Genomic DNA, 22,028 nt, shown 5'->3' on the forward strand with positions numbered 1-22,028 from the left:
GTCAACGCCGCCTTGGCACATGTTATGAGGAGGACTCTGGCTTCCCATGTTGCTCGCGGCGCTCGGTTCCAAGCTTCAACAACAAACGCAAAAGCCAGGTGCCTCCCAGGAAGGCAGCGTTTGGAGAATGCGGGCATCGATCCCGCTACCTCTCGCATGCTAAGCGAGCGCTCTACCACTTGAGCTAATCCCCCTTTGCTTGGGCTCCCCGTTGGCGCTATGGCTGATCCCTGTCCTCTTATGTGCTATGCGTAATATATGCAGTTTTGCAAAATCCACAACCTGCTCTGGCCGCTAGACACCAGGACAGCCACCCGTTTTCCGAGCTTCGAAGGTTTGCACTCTCCCTTCCTCAGAGTCCCCCCATTTTTTTTCTCCCTTCGTGAGTCCATTGACAACTGATCCCTTTCGGAAGTATGACCTCATGGGTTTCAATGATGTCATTAGGAGAAGGTGGTTTCCAAAAGAACCTTCCCACCACCTAGTACGTTCTAGACAATAAACACCTTGTGCCTTGATGCATTCCACCGGACTTGAAATTGGCGGGAGAGAGCTACCCGGGGGGGGGAAGGGGGGGGCTTTAAAGACAAAGACACCATAATTGCATTGGCCGGGAATCGAACCCGGGCCTCCCGCGTGGCAGGCGAGAATTCTACCACTGAACCACCAATGCGCCACGCCGGGGCCGGCGCCATCACCCTCCTCGCTCAGCTGGTCTAGGAGAGTCCAGCTTTTGCCCAGACTTGACTTGGCATTAGCTTGTCAACATCGATGGAAACGCCTTGTCATCTACATTGTGACTTTGCCAGATGGACCCACTCCCCATGGGATCGGTAGCAAACTAGATCCACATTTTGTTGTTGATGCTCCTCCTCAGCAACAAGAGCAGAGTGGCGCAGCGGAAGCGTGCTGAGCCAAAACCCTCAGCATAAGGATGGCACTGGCACCTTTTGCTTGTCAACATCGATGGAAACGCCTCGTCATCTACATTGTGACTTTGCCAGATGGACCCACTCCCCATGGGATCGGTAGCAAACTAGATCCACATTTTGTTGTCGATGCACCAGCTCGGCAGCAAGAGCAGAGTGGCGCAGCGGAAGCGTGCTGGGCCCATAACCCAGAGGTCGATGGATCGAAACCATCCTCTGCTACGTTGCCTTTTCCTATGCCAGTCGATATTTGCTAGTGGGGCCAAAGGGCGCTCTTTCACACACAAAGAGAAGTTGAACCTGATTCTGGTGGTTAAACGAGTCCAAAACCCTCAGCATAAGGATGGCACGGGCACCTTTTGTGCTAATGCAATATTGTCTCTTGGCAAAGGAAGCCTGGCCGTGCTTTCTTTAATGGATTGCTTTTGTCCAATACTGCCTGCCTGACTTTGGCTGAAGCCACAGCTGCCTCAAAAAAAAAAACGCGTCAACGCCGCCTTGGCACATGTTATGAGGAGGACTCTGGCTTCCCATGTTGCTCGCGGCGCTCGGTTCCAAGCTTCAACAACAAACGCAAAAGCCAGGTGCCTCCCAGGAAGGCAGCGTTTGGAGAATGCGGGCATCGATCCCGCTACCTCTCGCATGCTAAGCGAGCGCTCTACCACTTGAGCTAATCCCCCTTTGCTTGGGCTCCCCGTTGGCGCTATGGCTGATCCCTGTCCTCTTATGTGCTATGCGTAATATATGCAGTTTTGCAAAATCCACAACCTGCTCTGGCCGCTAGACACCAGGACAGCCACCCGTTTTCCGAGCTTCGAAGGTTTGCACTCTCCCTTCCTCAGAGTCCCCCCATTTTTTTTCTCCCTTCGTGAGTCCATTGACAACTGATCCCTTTCGGAAGTATGACCTCATGGGTTTCAATGATGTCATTAGGAGAAGGTGGTTTCCAAAAGAACCTTCCCACCACCTAGTACGTTCTAGACAATAAACACCTTGTGCCTTGATGCATTCCACCGGACTTGAAATTGGCGGGAGAGAGCTACCCGGGGGGGGGAAGGGGGGGGCTTTAAAGACAAAGACACCATAATTGCATTGGCCGGGAATCGAACCCGGGCCTCCCGCGTGGCAGGCGAGAATTCTACCACTGAACCACCAATGCGCCACGCCGGGGCCGGCGCCATCACCCTCCTCGCTCAGCTGGTCTAGGAGAGTCCAGCTTTTGCCCAGACTTGACTTGGCATTAGCTTGTCAACATCGATGGAAACGCCTTGTCATCTACATTGTGACTTTGCCAGATGGACCCACTCCCCATGGGATCGGTAGCAAACTAGATCCACATTTTGTTGTTGATGCTCCTCCTCAGCAACAAGAGCAGAGTGGCGCAGCGGAAGCGTGCTGAGCCAAAACCCTCAGCATAAGGATGGCACTGGCACCTTTTGCTTGTCAACATCGATGGAAACGCCTCGTCATCTACATTGTGACTTTGCCAGATGGACCCACTCCCCATGGGATCGGTAGCAAACTAGATCCACATTTTGTTGTCGATGCACCAGCTCGGCAGCAAGAGCAGAGTGGCGCAGCGGAAGCGTGCTGGGCCCATAACCCAGAGGTCGATGGATCGAAACCATCCTCTGCTACGTTGCCTTTTCCTATGCCAGTCGATATTTGCTAGTGGGGCCAAAGGGCGCTCTTTCACACACAAAGAGAAGTTGAACCTGATTCTGGTGGTTAAACGAGTCCAAAACCCTCAGCATAAGGATGGCACGGGCACCTTTTGTGCTAATGCAATATTGTCTCTTGGCAAAGGAAGCCTGGCCGTGCTTTCTTTAATGGATTGCTTTTGTCCAATACTGCCTGCCTGACTTTGGCTGAAGCCACAGCTGCCTCAAAAAAAAAAACGCGTCAACGCCGCCTTGGCACATGTTATGAGGAGGACTCTGGCTTCCCATGTTGCTCGCGGCGCTCGGTTCCAAGCTTCAACAACAAACGCAAAAGCCAGGTGCCTCCCAGGAAGGCAGCGTTTGGAGAATGCGGGCATCGATCCCGCTACCTCTCGCATGCTAAGCGAGCGCTCTACCACTTGAGCTAATCCCCCTTTGCTTGGGCTCCCCGTTGGCGCTATGGCTGATCCCTGTCCTCTTATGTGCTATGCGTAATATATGCAGTTTTGCAAAATCCACAACCTGCTCTGGCCGCTAGACACCAGGACAGCCACCCGTTTTCCGAGCTTCGAAGGTTTGCACTCTCCCTTCCTCAGAGTCCCCCCATTTTTTTTCTCCCTTCGTGAGTCCATTGACAACTGATCCCTTTCGGAAGTATGACCTCATGGGTTTCAATGATGTCATTAGGAGAAGGTGGTTTCCAAAAGAACCTTCCCACCACCTAGTACGTTCTAGACAATAAACACCTTGTGCCTTGATGCATTCCACCGGACTTGAAATTGGCGGGAGAGAGCTACCCGGGGGGGGGAAGGGGGGGCTTTAAAGACAAAGACACCATAATTGCATTGGCCGGGAATCGAACCCGGGCCTCCCGCGTGGCAGGCGAGAATTCTACCACTGAACCACCAATGCGCCACGCCGGGGCCGGCGCCATCACCCTCCTCGCTCAGCTGGTCTAGGAGAGTCCAGCTTTTGCCCAGACTTGACTTGGCATTAGCTTGTCAACATCGATGGAAACGCCTTGTCATCTACATTGTGACTTTGCCAGATGGACCCACTCCCCATGGGATCGGTAGCAAACTAGATCCACATTTTGTTGTTGATGCTCCTCCTCAGCAACAAGAGCAGAGTGGCGCAGCGGAAGCGTGCTGAGCCAAAACCCTCAGCATAAGGATGGCACTGGCACCTTTTGCTTGTCAACATCGATGGAAACGCCTCGTCATCTACATTGTGACTTTGCCAGATGGACCCACTCCCCATGGGATCGGTAGCAAACTAGATCCACATTTTGTTGTCGATGCACCAGCTCGGCAGCAAGAGCAGAGTGGCGCAGCGGAAGCGTGCTGGGCCCATAACCCAGAGGTCGATGGATCGAAACCATCCTCTGCTACGTTGCCTTTTCCTATGCCAGTCGATATTTGCTAGTGGGGCCAAAGGGCGCTCTTTCACACACAAAGAGAAGTTGAACCTGATTCTGGTGGTTAAACGAGTCCAAAACCCTCAGCATAAGGATGGCACGGGCACCTTTTGTGCTAATGCAATATTGTCTCTTGGCAAAGGAAGCCTGGCCGTGCTTTCTTTAATGGATTGCTTTTGTCCAATACTGCCTGCCTGACTTTGGCTGAAGCCACAGCTGCCTCAAAAAAAAAAACGCGTCAACGCCGCCTTGGCACATGTTATGAGGAGGACTCTGGCTTCCCATGTTGCTCGCGGCGCTCGGTTCCAAGCTTCAACAACAAACGCAAAAGCCAGGTGCCTCCCAGGAAGGCAGCGTTTGGAGAATGCGGGCATCGATCCCGCTACCTCTCGCATGCTAAGCGAGCGCTCTACCACTTGAGCTAATCCCCCTTTGCTTGGGCTCCCCGTTGGCGCTATGGCTGATCCCTGTCCTCTTATGTGCTATGCGTAATATATGCAGTTTTGCAAAATCCACAACCTGCTCTGGCCGCTAGACACCAGGACAGCCACCCGTTTTCCGAGCTTCGAAGGTTTGCACTCTCCCTTCCTCAGAGTCCCCCCATTTTTTTTCTCCCTTCGTGAGTCCATTGACAACTGATCCCTTTCGAATGCGGGCATCGATCCCGCTACCTCTCGCATGCTAAGCGAGCGCTCTACCACTTGAGCTAATCCCCCTTTGCTTGGGCTCCCCGTTGGCGCTATGGCTGATCCCTGTCCTCTTATGTGCTATGCGTAATATATGCAGTTTTGCAAAATCCACAACCTGCTCTGGCCGCTAGACACCAGGACAGCTACCCGTTTTCCGAGCTTCGAAGGTTTGCACTCTCCCTTCCTCAGAGTCCCCCCATTTTTTTTCTCCCTTCGTGAGTCCATTGACAACTGATCCCTTTCGGAAGTATGACCTCATGGGTTTCAATGATGTCATTAGGAGAAGGTGGTTTCCAAAAGAACCTTCCCACCACCTAGTACGTTCTAGACAATAAACACCTTGTGCCTTGATGCATTCCACCGGACTTGAAATTGGCGGGAGAGAGCTACCCGGGGGGGGGGAAGGGGGGGGCTTTAAAGACAAAGACACCATAATTGCATTGGCCGGGAATCGAACCCGGGCCTCCCGCGTGGCAGGCGAGAATTCTACCACTGAACCACCAATGCGCCACGCTGGGGCCGGCGCCATCACCCTCCTCGCTCAGCTGGTCTAGGAGAGTCCAGCTTTTGCCCAGACTTGACTTGGCATTAGCTTGTCAACATCGATGGAAACGCCTTGTCATCTACATTGTGACTTTGCCAGATGGACCCACTCCCCATGGGATCGGTAGCAAACTAGATCCACATTTTGTTGTTGATGCTCCTCCTCAGCAACAAGAGCAGAGTGGCGCAGCGGAAGCGTGCTGAGCCAAAACCCTCAGCATAAGGATGGCACTGGCACCTTTTGCTTGTCAACATCGATGGAAACGCCTCGTCATCTACATTGTGACTTTGCCAGATGGACCCACTCCCCATGGGATCGGTAGCAAACTAGATCCACATTTTGTTGTCGATGCACCAGCTCGGCAGCAAGAGCAGAGTGGCGCAGCGGAAGCGTGCTGGGCCCATAACCCAGAGGTCGATGGATCGAAACCATCCTCTGCTACGTTGCCTTTTCCTATGCCAGTCGATATTTGCTAGTGGGGCCAAAGGGCGCTCTTTCACACACAAAGAGAAGTTGAACCTGATTCTGGTGGTTAAACGAGTCCAAAACCCTCAGCATAAGGATGGCACGGGCACCTTTTGTGCTAATGCAATATTGTCTCTTGGCAAAGGAAGCCTGGCCGTGCTTTCTTTAATGGATTGCTTTTGTCCAATACTGCCTGCCTGACTTTGGCTGAAGCCACAGCTGCCTCAAAAAAAAAAAACGCGTCAACGCCGCCTTGGCACATGTTATGAGGAGGACTCTGGCTTCCCATGTTGCTCGTGGCGCTCGGTTCCAAGCTTCAACAACAAACGCAAAAGCCAGGTGCCTCCCAGGAAGGCAGCGTTTGGAGAATGCGGGCATCGATCCCACTACCTCTCGCATGCTAAGCGAGCGCTCTACCACTTGAGCTAATCCCCCTTTGCTTGGGCTCCCCGTTGGCGCTATGGCTGATCCCTGTCCTCTTATGTGCTATGCGTAATATATGCAGTTTTGCAAAATCCACAACCTGCTCTGGCCGCTAGACACCAGGACAGCCACCCGTTTTCCGAGCTTCGAAGGTTTGCACTCTCCCTTCCTCAGAGTCCCCCCATTTTTTTTCTCCCTTCGTGAGTCCATTGACAACTGATCCCTTTCGGAAGTATGACCTCATGGGTTTCAATGATGTCATTAGGAGAAGGTGGTTTCCAAAAGAACCTTCCCACCACCTAGTACGTTCTAGACAATAAACACCTTGTGCCTTGATGCATTCCACCGGACTTGAAATTGGCGGGAGAGAGCTACCCGGGGGGGGGAAGGGGGGGCTTTAAAGACAAAGACACCATAATTGCATTGGCCGGGAATCGAACCCGGGCCTCCCGCGTGGCAGGCGAGAATTCTACCACTGAACCACCAATGCGCCACGCCGGGGCCGGCGCCATCACCCTCCTCGCTCAGCTGGTCTAGGAGAGTCCAGCTTTTGCCCAGACTTGACTTGGCATTAGCTTGTCAACATCGATGGAAACGCCTTGTCATCTACATTGTGACTTTGCCAGATGGACCCACTCCCCATGGGATCGGTAGCAAACTAGATCCACATTTTGTTGTTGATGCTCCTCCTCAGCAACAAGAGCAGAGTGGCGCAGCGGAAGCGTGCTGAGCCAAAACCCTCAGCATAAGGATGGCACTGGCACCTTTTGCTTGTCAACATCGATGGAAACGCCTCGTCATCTACATTGTGACTTTGCCAGATGGACCCACTCCCCATGGGATCGGTAGCAAACTAGATCCACATTTTGTTGTCGATGCACCAGCTCGGCAGCAAGAGCAGAGTGGCGCAGCGGAAGCGTGCTGGGCCCATAACCCAGAGGTCGATGGATCGAAACCATCCTCTGCTACGTTGCCTTTTCCTATGCCAGTCGATATTTGCTAGTGGGGCCAAAGGGCGCTCTTTCACACACAAAGAGAAGTTGAACCTGATTCTGGTGGTTAAACGAGTCCAAAACCCTCAGCATAAGGATGGCACGGGCACCTTTTGTGCTAATGCAATATTGTCTCTTGGCAAAGGAAGCCTGGCCGTGCTTTCTTTAATGGATTGCTTTTGTCCAATACTGCCTGCCTGACTTTGGCTGAAGCCACAGCTGCCTCAAAAAAAAAAACGCGTCAACGCCGCCTTGGCACATGTTATGAGGAGGACTCTGGCTTCCCATGTTGCTCGCGGCGCTCGGTTCCAAGCTTCAACAACAAACGCAAAAGCCAGGTGCCTCCCAGGAAGGCAGCGTTTGGAGAATGCGGGCATCGATCCCACTACCTCTCGCATGCTAAGCGAGCGCTCTACCACTTGAGCTAATCCCCCTTTGCTTGGGCTCCCCGTTGGCGCTATGGCTGATCCCTGTCCTCTTATGTGCTATGCGTAATATATGCAGTTTTGCAAAATCCACAACCTGCTCTGGCCGCTAGACACCAGGACAGCCACCCGTTTTCCGAGCTTCGAAGGTTTGCACTCTCCCTTCCTCAGAGTCCCCCCATTTTTTTTCTCCCTTCGTGAGTCCATTGACAACTGATCCCTTTCGGAAGTATGACCTCATGGGTTTCAATGATGTCATTAGGAGAAGGTGGTTTCCAAAAGAACCTTCCCACCACCTAGTACGTTCTAGACAATAAACACCTTGTGCCTTGATGCATTCCACCGGACTTGAAATTGGCGGGAGAGAGCTACCCGGGGGGGGGAAGGGGGGGGCTTTAAAGACAAAGACACCATAATTGCATTGGCCGGGAATCGAACCCGGGCCTCCCGCGTGGCAGGCGAGAATTCTACCACTGAACCACCAATGCGCCACGCCGGGGCCGGCGCCATCACCCTCCTTGCTCAGCTGGTCTAGGAGAGTCCAGCTTTTGCCCAGACTTGACTTGGCATTAGCTTGTCAACATCGATGGAAACGCCTTGTCATCTACATTGTGACTTTGCCAGATGGACCCACTCCCCATGGGATCGGTAGCAAACTAGATCCACATTTTGTTGTTGATGCTCCTCCTCAGCAACAAGAGCAGAGTGGCGCAGCGGAAGCGTGCTGAGCCAAAACCCTCAGCATAAGGATGGCACTGGCACCTTTTGCTTGTCAACATCGATGGAAACGCCTCGTCATCTACATTGTGACTTTGCCAGATGGACCCACTCCCCATGGGATCGGTAGCAAACTAGATCCACATTTTGTTGTCGATGCACCAGCTCGGCAGCAAGAGCAGAGTGGCGCAGCGGAAGCGTGCTGGGCCCATAACCCAGAGGTCGATGGATCGAAACCATCCTCTGCTACGTTGCCTTTTCCTATGCCAGTCGATATTTGCTAGTGGGGCCAAAGGGCGCTCTTTCACACACAAAGAGAAGTTGAACCTGATTCTGGTGGTTAAACGAGTCCAAAACCCTCAGCATAAGGATGGCACGGGCACCTTTTGTGCTAATGCAATATTGTCTCTTGGCAAAGGAAGCCTGGCCGTGCTTTCTTTAATGGATTGCTTTTGTCCAATACTGCCTGCCTGACTTTGGCTGAAGCCACAGCTGCCTCAAAAAAAAAAACGCGTCAACGCCGCCTTGGCACATGTTATGAGGAGGACTCTGGCTTCCCATGTTGCTCGCGGCGCTCGGTTCCAAGCTTCAACAACAAACGCAAAAGCCAGGTGCCTCCCAGGAAGGCAGCGTTTGGAGAATGCGGGCATCGATCTCGCTACCTCTCGCATGCTAAGCGAGCGCTCTACCACTTGAGCTAATCCCCCTTTGCTTGGGCTCCCCGTTGGCGCTATGGCTGATCCCTGTCCTCTTATGTGCTATGCGTAATATATGCAGTTTTGCAAAATCCACAACCTGCTCTGGCCGCTAGACACCAGGACAGCCACCCGTTTTCCGAGCTTCGAAGGTTTGCACTCTCCCTTCCTCAGAGTCCCCCCATTTTTTTTCTCCCTTCGTGAGTCCATTGACAACTGATCCCTTTCGGAAGTATGACCTCATGGGTTTCAATGATGTCATTAGGAGAAGGTGGTTTCCAAAAGAACCTTCCCACCACCTAGTACGTTCTAGACAATAAACACCTTGTGCCTTGATGCATTCCACCGGACTTGAAATTGGCGGGAGAGAGCTACCCGGGGGGGGGAAGGGGGGGCTTTAAAGACAAAGACACCATAATTGCATTGGCCGGGAATCGAACCCGGGCCTCCCGCGTGGCAGGCGAGAATTCTACCACTGAACCACCAATGCGCCACGCCGGGGCCGGCGCCATCACCCTCCTCGCTCAGCTGGTCTAGGAGAGTCCAGCTTTTGCCCAGACTTGACTTGGCATTAGCTTGTCAACATCGATGGAAACGCCTTGTCATCTACATTGTGACTTTGCCAGATGGACCCACTCCCCATGGGATCGGTAGCAAACTAGATCCACATTTTGTTGTTGATGCTCCTCCTCAGCAACAAGAGCAGAGTGGCGCAGCGGAAGCGTGCTGAGCCAAAACCCTCAGCATAAGGATGGCACTGGCACCTTTTGCTTGTCAACATCGATGGAAACGCCTCGTCATCTACATTGTGACTTTGCCAGATGGACCCACTCCCCATGGGATCGGTAGCAAACTAGATCCACATTTTGTTGTCGATGCACCAGCTCGGCAGCAAGAGCAGAGTGGCGCAGCGGAAGCGTGCTGGGCCCATAACCCAGAGGTCGATGGATCGAAACCATCCTCTGCTACGTTGCCTTTTCCTATGCCAGTCGATATTTGCTAGTGGGGCCAAAGGGCGCTCTTTCACACACAAAGAGAAGTTGAACCTGATTCTGGTGGTTAAACGAGTCCAAAACCCTCAGCATAAGGATGGCACGGGCACCTTTTGTGCTAATGCAATATTGTCTCTTGGCAAAGGAAGCCTGGCCGTGCTTTCTTTAATGGATTGCTTTTGTCCAATACTGCCTGCCTGACTTTGGCTGAAGCCACAGCTGCCTCAAAAAAAAAAACGCGTCAACGCCGCCTTGGCACATGTTATGAGGAGGACTCTGGCTTCCCATGTTGCTCGCGGCGCTCGGTTCCAAGCTTCAACAACAAACGCAAAAGCCAGGTGCCTCCCAGGAAGGCAGCGTTTGGAGAATGCGGGCATCGATCCCACTACCTCTCGCATGCTAAGCGAGCGCTCTACCACTTGAGCTAATCCCCCTTTGCTTGGGCTCCCCGTTGGCGCTATGGCTGATCCCTGTCCTCTTATGTGCTATGCGTAATATATGCAGTTTTGCAAAATCCACAACCTGCTCTGGCCGCTAGACACCAGGACAGCCACCCGTTTTCCGAGCTTCGAAGGTTTGCACTCTCCCTTCCTCAGAGTCCCCCCATTTTTTTTCTCCCTTCGTGAGTCCATTGACAACTGATCCCTTTCGGAAGTATGACCTCATGGGTTTCAATGATGTCATTAGGAGAAGGTGGTTTCCAAAAGAACCTTCCCACCACCTAGTACGTTCTAGACAATAAACACCTTGTGCCTTGATGCATTCCACCGGACTTGAAATTGGCGGGAGAGAGCTACCCGGGGGGGGGGAAGGGGGGGGCTTTAAAGACAAAGACACCATAATTGCATTGGCCGGGAATCGAACCCGGGCCTCCCGCGTGGCAGGCGAGAATTCTACCACTGAACCACCAATGCGCCACGCCGGGGCCGGCGCCATCACCCTCCTTGCTCAGCTGGTCTAGGAGAGTCCAGCTTTTGCCCAGACTTGACTTGGCATTAGCTTGTCAACATCGATGGAAACGCCTTGTCATCTACATTGTGACTTTGCCAGATGGACCCACTCCCCATGGGATCGGTAGCAAACTAGATCCACATTTTGTTGTTGATGCTCCTCCTCAGCAACAAGAGCAGAGTGGCGCAGCGGAAGCGTGCTGAGCCAAAACCCTCAGCATAAGGATGGCACTGGCACCTTTTGCTTGTCAACATCGATGGAAACGCCTCGTCATCTACATTGTGACTTTGCCAGATGGACCCACTCCCCATGGGATCGGTAGCAAACTAGATCCACATTTTGTTGTCGATGCACCAGCTCGGCAGCAAGAGCAGAGTGGCGCAGCGGAAGCGTGCTGGGCCCATAACCCAGAGGTCGATGGATCGAAACCATCCTCTGCTACGTTGCCTTTTCCTATGCCAGTCGATATTTGCTAGTGGGGCCAAAGGGCGCTCTTTCACACACAAAGAGAAGTTGAACCTGATTCTGGTGGTTAAACGAGTCCAAAACCCTCAGCATAAGGATGGCACGGGCACCTTTTGTGCTAATGCAATATTGTCTCTTGGCAAAGGAAGCCTGGCCGTGCTTTCTTTAATGGATTGCTTTTGTCCAATACTGCCTGCCTGACTTTGGCTGAAGCCACAGCTGCCTCAAAAAAAAAAACGCGTCAACGCCGCCTTGGCACATGTTATGAGGAGGACTCTGGCTTCCCATGTTGCTCGCGGCGCTCGGTTCCAAGCTTCAACAACAAACGCAAAAGCCAGGTGCCTCCCAGGAAGGCAGCGTTTGGAGAATGCGGGCATCGATCTCGCTACCTCTCGCATGCTAAGCGAGCGCTCTACCACTTGAGCTAATCCCCCTTTGCTTGGGCTCCCCGTTGGCGCTATGGCTGATCCCTGTCCTCTTATGTGCTATGCGTAATATATGCAGTTTTGCAAAATCCACAACCTGCTCTGGCCGCTAGACACCAGGACAGCCACCCGTTTTCCGAGCTTCGAAGGTTTGCACTCTCCCTTCCTCAGAGTCCCCCCATTTTTTTTCTCCCTTCGTGAGTCCATTGACAACTGATCCCTTTCGGAAGTATGACCTCATGGGTTTCAATGATGTCATTAGGAGAAGGTGGTTTCCAAAAGAACCTTCCCACCACCTAGTACGTTCTAGACAATAAACACCTTGTGCCTTGATGCATTCCACCGGACTTGAAATTGGCGGGAGAGAGCTACCCGGGGGGGGGAAGGGGGGGCTTTAAAGACAAAGACACCATAATTGCATTGGCCGGGAATCGAACCCGGGCCTCCCGCGTGGCAGGCGAGAATTCTACCACTGAACCACCAATGCGCCACGCCGGGGCCGGCGCCATCACCCTCCTCGCTCAGCTGGTCTAGGAGAGTCCAGCTTTTGCCCAGACTTGACTTGGCATTAGCTTGTCAACATCGATGGAAACGCCTTGTCATCTACATTGTGACTTTGCCAGATGGACCCACTCCCCATGGGATCGGTAGCAAACTAGATCCACATTTTGTTGTTGATGCTCCTCCTCAGCAACAAGAGCAGAGTGGCGCAGCGGAAGCGTGCTGAGCCAAAACCCTCAGCATAAGGATGGCACTGGCACCTTTTGCTTGTCAACATCGATGGAAACGCCTCGTCATCTACATTGTGACTTTGCCAGATGGACCCACTCCCCATGGGATCGGTAGCAAACTAGATCCACATTTTGTTGTCGATGCACCAGCTCGGCAGCAAGAGCAGAGTGGCGCAGCGGAAGCGTGCTGGGCCCATAACCCAGAGGTCGATGGATCGAAACCATCCTCTGCTACGTTGCCTTTTCCTATGCCAGTCGATATTTGCTAGTGGGGCCAAAGGGCGCTCTTTCACACACAAAGAGAAGTTGAACCTGATTCTGGTGGTTAAACGAGTCCAAAACCCTCAGCATAAGGATGGCACGGGCACCTTTTGTGCTAATGCAATATTGTCTCTTGGCAAAGGAAGCCTGGCCGTGCTTTCTTTAATGGATTGCTTTTGTCCAATACTGCCTGCCTGACTTTGGCTGAAGCCACAGCTGCCTCAAAAAAAAAAACGCGTCAACGCCGCCTTGGCACATGTTATGAGGAGGACTCTGGCTTCCCATGTTGCTCGCGGCGCTCGGTTCCAAGCTTCAACAACAAACGCAAAAGCCAGGTGCCTCCCAGGAAGGCAGCGTTTGGAGAATGCGGGCATCGATCCCGCTACCTCTCGCATGCTAAGCGAGCGCTCTACCACTTGTGCTAATCCCCCTTTGCTTGGGCTCCCCGTTGGCGCTATGGCTGATCCCTGTCCTCTTATGTGCTATGCGTAATATATGCAGTTTTGCAAAATCCACAACCTGCTCTGGCCGCTAGACACCAGGACAGCCACCCGTTTTCCGAGCTTCGAAGGTTTGCACTCTCCCTTCCTCAGAGTCCCCCCATTTTTTTTCTCCCTTCGTGAGTTCATTGACAACTGATCCCTTTCGGAAGTATGACCTCATGGGTTTCAATGATGTCATTAGGAGAAGGTGGTTTCCAAAAGAACCTTCCCACCACCTAGTACGTTCTAGACAATAAACACCTTGTGCCTTGATGCATTCCACCGGACTTGAAATTGGCGGGAGAGAGCTACCCGGGGGGGGGAAGGGGGGGCTTTAAAGACAAAGACACCATAATTGCATTGGCCGGGAATCGAACCCGGGCCTCCCGCGTGGCAGGCGAGAATTCTACCACTGAACCACCAATGCGCCACGCCGGGGCCGGCGCCATCACCCTCCTCGCTCAGCTGGTCTAGGAGAGTCCAGCTTTTGCCCAGACTTGACTTGGCATTAGCTTGTCAACATCGATGGAAACGCCTTGTCATCTACATTGTGACTTTGCCAGATGGACCCACTCCCCATGGGATCGGTAGCAAACTAGATCCACATTTTGTTGTTGATGCTCCTCCTCAGCAACAAGAGCAGAGTGGCGCAGCGGAAGCGTGCTGAGCCAAAACCCTCAGCATAAGGATGGCACTGGCACCTTTTGCTTGTCAACATCGATGGAAACGCCTCGTCATCTACATTGTGACTTTGCCAGATGGACCCACTCCCCATGGGATCGGTAGCAAACTAGATCCACATTTTGTTGTCGATGCACCAGCTCGGCAGCAAGAGCAGAGTGGCGCAGCGGAAGCGTGCTGGGCCCATAACCCAGAGGTCGATGGATCGAAACCATCCTCTGCTACGTTGCCTTTTCCTATGCCAGTCGATATTTGCTAGTGGGGCCAAAGGGCGCTCTTTCACACACAAAGAGAAGTTGAACCTGATTCTGGTGGTTAAACGAGTCCAAAACCCTCAGCATAAGGATGGCACGGGCACCTTTTGTGCTAATGCAATATTGTCTCTTGGCAAAGGAAGCCTGGCCGTGCTTTCTTTAATGGATTGCTTTTGTCCAATACTGCCTGCCTGACTTTGGCTGAAGCCACAGCTGCCTCAAAAAAAAAAACGCGTCAACGCCGCCTTGGCACATGTTATGAGGAGGACTCTGGCTTCCCATGTTGCTCGCGGCGCTCGGTTCCAAGCTTCAACAACAAACGCAAAAGCCAGGTGCCTCCCAGGAAGGCAGCGTTTGGAGAATGCGGGCATCGATCCCGCTACCTCTCGCATGCTAAGCGAGCGCTCTACCACTTGAGCTAATCCCCCTTTGCTTGGGCTCCCCGTTGGCGCTATGGCTGATCCCTGTCCTCTTATGTGCTATGCGTAATATATGCAGTTTTGCAAAATCCACAACCTGCTCTGGCCGCTAGACACCAGGACAGCCACCCGTTTTCCGAGCTTCGAAGGTTTGCACTCTCCCTTCCTCAGAGTCCCCCCATTTTTTTTCTCCCTTCGTGAGTCCATTGACAACTGATCCCTTTCGGAAGTATGACCTCATGGGTTTCAATGATGTCATTAGGAGAAGGTGGTTTCCAAAAGAACCTTCCCACCACCTAGTACGTTCTAGACAATAAACACCTTGTGCCTTGATGCATTCCACCGGACTTGAAATTGGCGGGAGAGAGCTACCCGGGGGGGGGAAGGGGGGGCTTTAAAGACAAAGACACCATAATTGCATTGGCCGGGAATCGAACCCGGGCCTCCCGCGTGGCAGGCGAGAATTCTACCACTGAACCACCAATGCGCCACGCCGGGGCCGGCGCCATCACCCTCCTCGCTCAGCTGGTCTAGGAGAGTCCAGCTTTTGCCCAGACTTGACTTGGCATTAGCTTGTCAACATCGATGGAAACGCCTTGTCATCTACATTGTGACTTTGCCAGATGGACCCACTCCCCATGGGATCGGTAGCAAACTAGATCCACATTTTGTTGTTGATGCTCCTCCTCAGCAACAAGAGCAGAGTGGCGCAGCGGAAGCGTGCTGAGCCAAAACCCTCAGCATAAGGATGGCACTGGCACCTTTTGCTTGTCAACATCGATGGAAACGCCTCGTCATCTACATTGTGACTTTGCCAGATGGACCCACTCCCCATGGGATCGGTAGCAAACTAGATCCACATTTTGTTGTCGATGCACCAGCTCGGCAGCAAGAGCAGAGTGGCGCAGCGGAAGCGTGCTGGGCCCATAACCCAGAGGTCGATGGATCGAAACCATCCTCTGCTATGTTGCCTTTTCCTATGCCAGTCGATATTTGCTAGTGGGGCCAAAGGGCGCTCTTTCACACACAAAGAGAAGTTGAACCTGATTCTGGTGGTTAAACGAGTCCAAAACCCTCAGCATAAGGATGGCACGGGCACCTTTTGTGCTAATGCAATATTGTCTCTTGGCAAAGGAAGCCTGGCCGTGCTTTCTTTAATGGATTGCTTTTGTCCAATACTGCCTGCCTGACTTTGGCTGAAGCCACAGCTGCCTCAAAAAAAAAAACGCGTCAACGCCGCCTTGGCACATGTTATGAGGAGGACTCTGGCTTCCCATGTTGCTCGCGGCGCTCGGTTCCAAGCTTCAACAACAAACGCAAAAGCCAGGTGCCTCCCAGGAAGGCAGCGTTTGGAGAATGCGGGCATCGATCCCACTACCTCTCGCATGCTAAGCGAGCGCTCTACCACTTGAGCTAATCCCCCTTTGCTTGGGCTCCCCGTTGGCGCTATGGCTGATCCCTGTCCTCTTATGTGCTATGCGTAATATATGCAGTTTTGCAAAATCCACAACCTGCTCTGGCCGCTAGACACCAGGACAGCCACCCGTTTTCCGAGCTTCGAAGGTTTGCACTCTCCCTTCCTCAGAGTCCCCCCATTTTTTTTCTCCCTTCGTGAGTCCATTGACAACTGATCCCTTTCGGAAGTATGACCTCATGGGTTTCAATGATGTCATTAGGAGAAGGTGGTTTCCAAAAGAACCTTCCCACCACCTAGTACGTTCTAGACAATAAACACCTTGTGCCTTGATGCATTCCACCGGACTTGAAATTGGCGGGAGAGAGCTACCCGGGGGGGGGAAGGGGGGGCTTTAAAGACAAAGACACCATAATTGCATTGGCCGGGAATCGAACCCGGGCCTCCCGCGTGGCAGGCGAGAATTCTACCACTGAACCACCAATGCGCCACGCCGGGGCCGGCGCCATCACCCTCCTCGCTCAGCTGGTCTAGGAGAGTCCAGCTTTTGCCCAGACTTGACTTGGCATTAGCTTGTCAACATCGATGGAAACGCCTTGTCATCTACATTGTGACTTTGCCAGATGGACCCACTCCCCATGGGATCGGTAGCAAACTAGATCCACATTTTGTTGTTGATGCTCCTCCTCAGCAACAAGAGCAGAGTGGCGCAGCGGAAGCGTGCTGAGCCAAAACCCTCAGCATAAGGATGGCACTGGCACCTTTTGCTTGTCAACATCGATGGAAACGCCTCGTCATCTACATTGTGACTTTGCCAGATGGACCCACTCCCCATGGGATCGGTAGCAAACTAGATCCACATTTTGTTGTCGATGCACCAGCTCGGCAGCAAGAAAAGAGTGGCGCAGCGGAAGCGTGCTGGGCCCATAACCCAGAGGTCGATGGATCGAAACCATCCTCTGCTACGTTGCCTTTTCCTATGCCAGTCGATATTTGCTAGTGGGGCCAAAGGGCGCTCTTTCACACACAAAGAGAAGTTGAACCTGATTCTGGTGGTTAAACGAGTCCAAAACCCTCAGCATAAGGATGGCACGGGCACCTTTTGTGCTAATGCAATATTGTCTCTTGGCAAAGGAAGCCTGGCCGTGCTTTCTTTAATGGATTGCTTTTGTCCAATACTGCCTGCCTGACTTTGGCTGAAGCCACAGCTGCCTCAAAAAAAAAAACGCGTCAACGCCGCCTTGGCACATGTTATGAGGAGGACTCTGGCTTCCCATGTTGCTCGCGGCGCTCGGTTCCAAGCTTCAACAACAAACGCAAAAGCCAGGTGCCTCCCAGGAAGGCAGCGTTTGGAGAATGCGGGCATCGATCCCGCTACCTCTCGCATGCTAAGCGAGCGCTCTACCACTTGAGCTAATCCCCCTTTGCTTGGGCTCCCCGTTGGCGCTATGGCTGATCCCTGTCCTCTTATGTGCTATGCGTAATATATGCAGTTTTGCAAAATCCACAACCTGCTCTGGCCGCTAGACACCAGGACAGCCACCCGTTTTCCGAGCTTCGAAGGTTTGCACTCTCCCTTCCTCAGAGTCCCCCCATTTTTTTTCTCCCTTCGTGAGTCCATTGACAACTGATCCCTTTCGGAAGTATGACCTCATGGGTTTCAATGATGTCATTAGGAGAAGGTGGTTTCCAAAAGAACCTTCCCACCACCTAGTACGTTCTAGACAATAAACACCTTGTGCCTTGATGCATTCCACCGGACTTGAAATTGGCGGGAGAGAGCTACCCGGGGGGGGGAAGGGGGGGGCTTTAAAGACAAAGACACCATAATTGCATTGGCCGGGAATCGAACCCGGGCCTCCCGCGTGGCAGGCGAGAATTCTACCACTGAACCACCAATGCGCCACGCCGGGGCCGGCGCCATCACCCTCCTCGCTCAGCTGGTCTAGGAGAGTCCAGCTTTTGCCCAGACTTGACTTGGCATTAGCTTGTCAACATCGATGGAAACGCCTTGTCATCTACATTGTGACTTTGCCAGATGGACCCACTCCCCATGGGATCGGTAGCAAACTAGATCCACATTTTGTTGTTGATGCTCCTCCTCAGCAACAAGAGCAGAGTGGCGCAGCGGAAGCGTGCTGAGCCAAAACCCTCAGCATAAGGATGGCACTGGCACCTTTTGCTTGTCAACATCGATGGAAACGCCTCGTCATCTACATTGTGACTTTGCCAGATGGACCCACTCCCCATGGGATCGGTAGCAAACTAGATCCACATTTTGTTGTCGATGCACCAGCTCGGCAGCAAGAGCAGAGTGGCGCAGCGGAAGCGTGCTGGGCCCATAACCCAGAGGTCGATGGATCGAAACCATCCTCTGCTACGTTGCCTTTTCCTATGCCAGTCGATATTTGCTAGTGGGGCCAAAGGGCGCTCTTTCACACACAAAGAGAAGTTGAACCTGATTCTGGTGGTTAAACGAGTCCAAAACCCTCAGCATAAGGATGGCACGGGCACCTTTTGTGCTAATGCAATATTGTCTCTTGGCAAAGGAAGCCTGGCCGTGCTTTCTTTAATGGATTGCTTTTGTCCAATACTGCCTGCCTGACTTTGGCTGAAGCCACAGCTGCCTCAAAAAAAAAAACGCGTCAACGCCGCCTTGGCACATGTTATGAGGAGGACTCTGGCTTCCCATGTTGCTCGCGGCGCTCGGTTCCAAGCTTCAACAACAAACGCAAAAGCCAGGTGCCTCCCAGGAAGGCAGCGTTTGGAGAATGCGGGCATCGATCCCGCTACCTCTCGCATGCTAAGCGAGCGCTCTACCACTTGAGCTAATCCCCCTTTGCTTGGGCTCCCCGTTGGCGCTATGGCTGATCCCTGTCCTCTTATGTGCTATGCGTAATATATGCAGTTTTGCAAAATCCACAACCTGCTCTGGCCGCTAGACACCAGGACAGCCACCCGTTTTCCGAGCTTCGAAGGTTTGCACTCTCCCTTCCTCAGAGTCCCCCCATTTTTTTTCTCCCTTCGTGAGTCCATTGACAACTGATCCCTTTCGGAAGTATGACCTCATGGGTTTCAATGATGTCATTAGGAGAAGGTGGTTTCCAAAAGAACCTTCCCACCACCTAGTACGTTCTAGACAATAAACACCTTGTGCCTTGATGCATTCCACCGGACTTGAAATTGGCGGGAGAGAGCTACCCGGGGGGGGGAAGGGGGGGGCTTTAAAGACAAAGACACCATAATTGCATTGGCCGGGAATCGAACCCGGGCCTCCCGCGTGGCAGGCGAGAATTCTACCACTGAACCACCAATGCGCCACGCCGGGGCCGGCGCCATCACCCTCCTCGCTCAGCTGGTCTAGGAGAGTCCAGCTTTTGCCCAGACTTGACTTGGCATTAGCTTGTCAACATCGATGGAAACGCCTTGTCATCTACATTGTGACTTTGCCAGATGGACCCACTCCCCATGGGATCGGTAGCAAACTAGATCCACATTTTGTTGTTGATGCTCCTCCTCAGCAACAAGAGCAGAGTGGCGCAGCGGAAGCGTGCTGAGCCAAAACCCTCAGCATAAGGATGGCACTGGCACCTTTTGCTTGTCAACATCGATGGAAACGCCTCGTCATCTACATTGTGACTTTGCCAGATGGACCCACTCCCCATGGGATCGGTAGCAAACTAGATCCACATTTTGTTGTCGATGCACCAGCTCGGCAGCAAGAGCAGAGTGGCGCAGCGGAAGCGTGCTGGGCCCATAACCCAGAGGTCGATGGATCGAAACCATCCTCTGCTACGTTGCCTTTTCCTATGCCAGTCGATATTTGCTAGTGGGGCCAAAGGGCGCTCTTTCACACACAAAGAGAAGTTGAACCTGATTCTGGTGGTTAAACGAGTCCAAAACCCTCAGCATAAGGATGGCACGGGCACCTTTTGTGCTAATGCAATATTGTCTCTTGGCAAAGGAAGCCTGGCCGTGCTTTCTTTAATGGATTGCTTTTGTCCAATACTGCCTGCCTGACTTTGGCTGAAGCCACAGCTGCCTCAAAAAAAAAAACGCGTCAACGCCGCCTTGGCACATGTTATGAGGAGGACTCTGGCTTCCCATGTTGCTCGCGGCGCTCGGTTCCAAGCTTCAACAACAAACGCAAAAGCCAGGTGCCTCCCAGGAAGGCAGCGTTTGGAGAATGCGGGCATCGATCCCGCTACCTCTCGCATGCTAAGCGAGCGCTCTACCACTTGAGCTAATCCCCCTTTGCTTGGGCTCCCCGTTGGCGCTATGGCTGATCCCTGTCCTCTTATGTGCTATGCGTAATATATGCAGTTTTGCAAAATCCACAACCTGCTCTGGCCGCTAGACACCAGGACAGCCACCCGTTTTCCGAGCTTCGAAGGTTTGCACTCTCCCTTCCTCAGAGTCCCCCCATTTTTTTTCTCCCTTCGTGAGTCCATTGACAACTGATCCCTTTCGGAAGTATGACCTCATGGGTTTCAATGATGTCATTAGGAGAAGGTGGTTTCCAAAAGAACCTTCCCACCACCTAGTACGTTCTAGACAATAAACACCTTGTGCCTTGATGCATTCCACCGGACTTGAAATTGGCGGGAGAGAGCTACCCGGGGGGGGGGGAAGGGGGGGCTTTAAAGACAAAGACACCATAATTGCATTGGCCGGGAATCGAACCCGGGCCTCCCGCGTGGCAGGCGAGAATTCTACCACTGAACCACCAATGCGCCACGCCGGGGCCGGCGCCATCACCCTCCTCGCTCAGCTGGTCTAGGAGAGTCCAGCTTTTGCCCAGACTTGACTTGGCATTAGCTTGTCAACATCGATGGAAACGCCTTGTCATCTACATTGTGACTTTGCCAGATGGACCCACTCCCCATGGGATCGGTAGCAAACTAGATCCACATTTTGTTGTTGATGCTCCTCCTCAGCAACAAGAGCAGAGTGGCGCAGCGGAAGCGTGCTGAGCCAAAACCCTCAGCATAAGGATGGCACTGGCACCTTTTGCTTGTCAACATCGATGGAAACGCCTCGTCATCTACATTGTGACTTTGCCAGATGGACCCACTCCCCATGGGATCGGTAGCAAACTAGATCCACATTTTGTTGTCGATGCACCAGCTCGGCAGCAAGAGCAGAGTGGCGCAGCGGAAGCGTGCTGGGCCCATAACCCAGAGGTCGATGGATCGAAACCATCCTCTGCTACGTTGCCTTTTCCTATGCCAGTCGATATTTGCTAGTGGGGCCAAAGGGCGCTCTTTCACACACAAAGAGAAGTTGAACCTGATTCTGGTGGTTAAACGAGTCCAAAACCCTCAGCATAAGGATGGCACGGGCACCTTTTGTGCTAATGCAATATTGTCTCTTGGCAAAGGAAGCCTGGCCGTGCTTTCTTTAATGGATTGCTTTTGTCCAATACTGCCTGCCTGACTTTGGCTGAAGCCACAGCTGCCTCAAAAAAAAAAACGCGTCAACGCCGCCTTGGCACATGTTATGAGGAGGACTCTGGCTTCCCATGTTGCTCGCGGCGCTCGGTTCCAAGCTTCAACAACAAACGCAAAAGCCAGGTGCCTCCCAGGAAGGCAGCGTTTGGAGAATGCGGGCATCGATCCCGCTACCTCTCGCATGCTAAGCGAGCGCTCTACCACTTGAGCTAATCCCCCTTTGCTTGGGCTCCCCGTTGGCGCTATGGCTGATCCCTGTCCTCTTATGTGCTATGCGTAATATATGCAGTTTTGCAAAATCCACAACCTGCTCTGGCCGCTAGACACCAGGACAGCCACCCGTTTTCCGAGCTTCGAAGGTTTGCACTCTCCCTTCCTCAGAGTCCCCCCATTTTTTTTCTCCCTTCGTGAGTCCATTGACAACTGATCCCTTTCGGAAGTATGACCTCATGGGTTTCAATGATGTCATTAGGAGAAGGTGGTTTCCAAAAGAACCTTCCCACCACCTAGTACGTTCTAGACAATAAACACCTTGTGCCTTGATGC

General features: G+C 52.8%; 24 non-coding genes across 24 annotated transcripts; all 24 read right to left on the reverse strand.

Moving 5' to 3' along the window:
• Positions 1–121: 121 nt before the first annotated feature.
• On the reverse strand, positions 122–194 carry TRNAA-AGC (transfer RNA alanine (anticodon AGC)). The gene has a single exon. It is a non-coding gene; the product is annotated as a tRNA-Ala (tRNA).
• A 408-nt stretch (positions 195–602) lies between these two features.
• TRNAG-GCC (transfer RNA glycine (anticodon GCC)) lies at positions 603–673 on the reverse strand. The gene has a single exon. It is a non-coding gene; the product is annotated as a tRNA-Gly (tRNA).
• Positions 674–1,536: 863 nt separating this feature from the next.
• On the reverse strand, positions 1,537–1,609 carry TRNAA-AGC (transfer RNA alanine (anticodon AGC)). The gene has a single exon. It is a non-coding gene; the product is annotated as a tRNA-Ala (tRNA).
• A 408-nt stretch (positions 1,610–2,017) lies between these two features.
• On the reverse strand, positions 2,018–2,088 carry TRNAG-GCC (transfer RNA glycine (anticodon GCC)). The gene has a single exon. It is a non-coding gene; the product is annotated as a tRNA-Gly (tRNA).
• Positions 2,089–2,951: 863 nt separating this feature from the next.
• TRNAA-AGC (transfer RNA alanine (anticodon AGC)) lies at positions 2,952–3,024 on the reverse strand. The gene has a single exon. It is a non-coding gene; the product is annotated as a tRNA-Ala (tRNA).
• Positions 3,025–3,431: 407 nt separating this feature from the next.
• TRNAG-GCC (transfer RNA glycine (anticodon GCC)) lies at positions 3,432–3,502 on the reverse strand. The gene has a single exon. It is a non-coding gene; the product is annotated as a tRNA-Gly (tRNA).
• Positions 3,503–4,365: 863 nt separating this feature from the next.
• On the reverse strand, positions 4,366–4,438 carry TRNAA-AGC (transfer RNA alanine (anticodon AGC)). Its single transcript has one exon. It is a non-coding gene; the product is annotated as a tRNA-Ala (tRNA).
• Positions 4,439–5,132: 694 nt separating this feature from the next.
• TRNAG-GCC (transfer RNA glycine (anticodon GCC)) lies at positions 5,133–5,203 on the reverse strand. The gene has a single exon. It is a non-coding gene; the product is annotated as a tRNA-Gly (tRNA).
• A 1,344-nt stretch (positions 5,204–6,547) lies between these two features.
• On the reverse strand, positions 6,548–6,618 carry TRNAG-GCC (transfer RNA glycine (anticodon GCC)). Its single transcript has one exon. It is a non-coding gene; the product is annotated as a tRNA-Gly (tRNA).
• Positions 6,619–7,962: 1,344 nt separating this feature from the next.
• Positions 7,963–8,033, reverse strand: TRNAG-GCC (transfer RNA glycine (anticodon GCC)). The gene has a single exon. It is a non-coding gene; the product is annotated as a tRNA-Gly (tRNA).
• Positions 8,034–9,376: 1,343 nt separating this feature from the next.
• On the reverse strand, positions 9,377–9,447 carry TRNAG-GCC (transfer RNA glycine (anticodon GCC)). Its single transcript has one exon. It is a non-coding gene; the product is annotated as a tRNA-Gly (tRNA).
• A 1,345-nt stretch (positions 9,448–10,792) lies between these two features.
• Positions 10,793–10,863, reverse strand: TRNAG-GCC (transfer RNA glycine (anticodon GCC)). The gene has a single exon. It is a non-coding gene; the product is annotated as a tRNA-Gly (tRNA).
• Positions 10,864–12,206: 1,343 nt separating this feature from the next.
• Positions 12,207–12,277, reverse strand: TRNAG-GCC (transfer RNA glycine (anticodon GCC)). Its single transcript has one exon. It is a non-coding gene; the product is annotated as a tRNA-Gly (tRNA).
• A 1,343-nt stretch (positions 12,278–13,620) lies between these two features.
• TRNAG-GCC (transfer RNA glycine (anticodon GCC)) lies at positions 13,621–13,691 on the reverse strand. Its single transcript has one exon. It is a non-coding gene; the product is annotated as a tRNA-Gly (tRNA).
• Positions 13,692–14,554: 863 nt separating this feature from the next.
• Positions 14,555–14,627, reverse strand: TRNAA-AGC (transfer RNA alanine (anticodon AGC)). Its single transcript has one exon. It is a non-coding gene; the product is annotated as a tRNA-Ala (tRNA).
• A 407-nt stretch (positions 14,628–15,034) lies between these two features.
• On the reverse strand, positions 15,035–15,105 carry TRNAG-GCC (transfer RNA glycine (anticodon GCC)). The gene has a single exon. It is a non-coding gene; the product is annotated as a tRNA-Gly (tRNA).
• A 1,343-nt stretch (positions 15,106–16,448) lies between these two features.
• TRNAG-GCC (transfer RNA glycine (anticodon GCC)) lies at positions 16,449–16,519 on the reverse strand. Its single transcript has one exon. It is a non-coding gene; the product is annotated as a tRNA-Gly (tRNA).
• An 863-nt stretch (positions 16,520–17,382) lies between these two features.
• TRNAA-AGC (transfer RNA alanine (anticodon AGC)) lies at positions 17,383–17,455 on the reverse strand. The gene has a single exon. It is a non-coding gene; the product is annotated as a tRNA-Ala (tRNA).
• Positions 17,456–17,863: 408 nt separating this feature from the next.
• TRNAG-GCC (transfer RNA glycine (anticodon GCC)) lies at positions 17,864–17,934 on the reverse strand. The gene has a single exon. It is a non-coding gene; the product is annotated as a tRNA-Gly (tRNA).
• An 863-nt stretch (positions 17,935–18,797) lies between these two features.
• TRNAA-AGC (transfer RNA alanine (anticodon AGC)) lies at positions 18,798–18,870 on the reverse strand. Its single transcript has one exon. It is a non-coding gene; the product is annotated as a tRNA-Ala (tRNA).
• Positions 18,871–19,278: 408 nt separating this feature from the next.
• Positions 19,279–19,349, reverse strand: TRNAG-GCC (transfer RNA glycine (anticodon GCC)). The gene has a single exon. It is a non-coding gene; the product is annotated as a tRNA-Gly (tRNA).
• Positions 19,350–20,212: 863 nt separating this feature from the next.
• Positions 20,213–20,285, reverse strand: TRNAA-AGC (transfer RNA alanine (anticodon AGC)). The gene has a single exon. It is a non-coding gene; the product is annotated as a tRNA-Ala (tRNA).
• A 409-nt stretch (positions 20,286–20,694) lies between these two features.
• On the reverse strand, positions 20,695–20,765 carry TRNAG-GCC (transfer RNA glycine (anticodon GCC)). Its single transcript has one exon. It is a non-coding gene; the product is annotated as a tRNA-Gly (tRNA).
• An 863-nt stretch (positions 20,766–21,628) lies between these two features.
• TRNAA-AGC (transfer RNA alanine (anticodon AGC)) lies at positions 21,629–21,701 on the reverse strand. The gene has a single exon. It is a non-coding gene; the product is annotated as a tRNA-Ala (tRNA).
• Between the last annotated feature and the right edge of the window lie 327 nt (positions 21,702–22,028).

Source organism: Aquarana catesbeiana, linkage group LG04 (genome assembly GCF_042186555.1).
Source record: "Aquarana catesbeiana isolate 2022-GZ linkage group LG04, ASM4218655v1, whole genome shotgun sequence".
NCBI lineage: Eukaryota > Metazoa > Chordata > Amphibia > Anura > Ranidae > Aquarana > Aquarana catesbeiana.